This window comes from Camelina sativa, chromosome 4, assembly GCF_030686135.1.
Source record: "Camelina sativa cultivar CO46 ecotype springtype chromosome 4, ASM3068613v1".
NCBI lineage: Eukaryota > Viridiplantae > Streptophyta > Magnoliopsida > Brassicales > Brassicaceae > Camelina > Camelina sativa.
In genome coordinates, this window is record NC_141883.1 from 7016818 (window position 1) to 7018493 (window position 1676).

General features: G+C 39.5%; 1 non-coding gene across 1 annotated transcript; it reads right to left on the reverse strand.

The window, feature by feature from the left end:
• Window positions 1–1294: 1294 nt before the first annotated feature.
• LOC147945527 (small nucleolar RNA R71) lies at window positions 1295–1401 on the reverse strand. The gene has a single exon (XR_015597887.1). It is a non-coding gene; the product is annotated as a small nucleolar RNA R71 (small nucleolar RNA).
• Window positions 1402–1676: the final 275 nt, after the last annotated feature.

Sequence of the window (1676 nt, forward strand, 5' to 3'; positions counted from 1 at the left end):
ACGATATTAGATGTGTAAGGAGTCTATTGACAATAATAAATTGGATTTTAATGCCTGCTTAAGTATGTTTCTCTAACGAGAGTTGGGTAAGAGAGTAGTTAAGTTTGATTGTTTATACCATGAGAGTGGATTAGCAAGGATTAGAAATTCATTGTCTAAAGAATAGATTACTTGAGGCCTGAAAAACATTCTAGGTTGATTAAGAATACTTATGAACCGACTACAACATCTTTAGGAGCTTTTGTATTTTGATGGTTTAAGCTTTTATTTTTAACTCGACCCTCTACCCATCTGGTACTCGATCATCAGCTTCGTGTGGTGCCTCAAGTTGTACATCATTTTGTTCTTATTTTCTTATCACCCGATCACTTACTTGATCCGGTACTCGAGTGCTTGCATCGTGTACCTAATCGAATAGTCCTTTGTTTCATTCCTTTTATTTTTGTTCATTCTAGGTTGTTAGATAAAACTACTTCTATTGTTTGGCATGACTTGCATAGTTCTGATTGCATTCTATCTGTTAGCATACAACCATTTGGATTGATTACCTTTTGTTCTAAAACTGCATAGATAATTGATACCCTGAGTGAAAATCCTGTTATTAATTTAGCGCCATTGCCATTTGGTTGAATTCTTTGTTACGTTTAGAATTCCAAAACTTGCAAGATCAAGTTCTTTTTATTCATTATTTCAGTACTGAATTGTTTGCTTTTCTGTTTGTTTGTTTCATATTTCAGGTACAATTCGAGCAACCACCCAATCCGTCACCCGATCACCAGGATTGAATTTACCATCAAGCACCTGCTCGGATACTTGTTGTTGCATGCAAACACGGTTAAAAGGTAGCCAACACCTCAGTCCTTTCATCAACAACATCAATAGACCTCAGCTACTCAGACACCAACAAGTACATCAACCACTACAGCCACCACTTGAGGAAGATATGAATCAGCAAAACGGTGAACCTGCTCCTCAAGAGAGGACCAACATTGGAGCTGGCGATGCTCCAAATACTCACACTCAGAGGCATGGTATTGTGCCTCCTGTTGATCAAAATAACAACTTTGAGATCAAGAGTAGTCCCATACAGATTATCCAGAGCAACAAGTTTCATGAACTGCCAATGGATGACCCATTTGAATGATTTTGATAGGCTCTACAGCCTAACAAAGATCAACGGAGTCAGCAAAGATGGCACATTTGGGAGAAATCTCTGCCTAAGGAGTCTATCACCACATATGAAGCATGCAATAAGGTGTTCCTTGCTAAATTTTTCTCCAACTCCAGAACAGCAAGGTTGAGGAATGACATCTCCAGCTTTGTTCAGAAAAATAATGAGACGTTTAGGGAAGCCTGGAAATGTTTCAAGGGATATGCCAGCCGATGCCCGCATCACGAATTCAGCAATGCATCCTTACTCACCATCCTCTATCGCAGAGTAGTCCCAAAAATCAGGATGTTGCAAGACACTGCTAGCAATGGAAACTTCCTCAATAAGGATGTTGATGATGGTTGAGCTCTTGTGGAAAATTTTGTCCAATCTGATGGGCATTACAATGAAGATTATGACCGATCCACGCTTCAGGGGACAACGATGCAAAGTACAGGCGGGACATAAAAGCCCTCAATGACAAGTTGGACAGGGTACTCCTCAGCCAACAAAAAAAACATTAGAT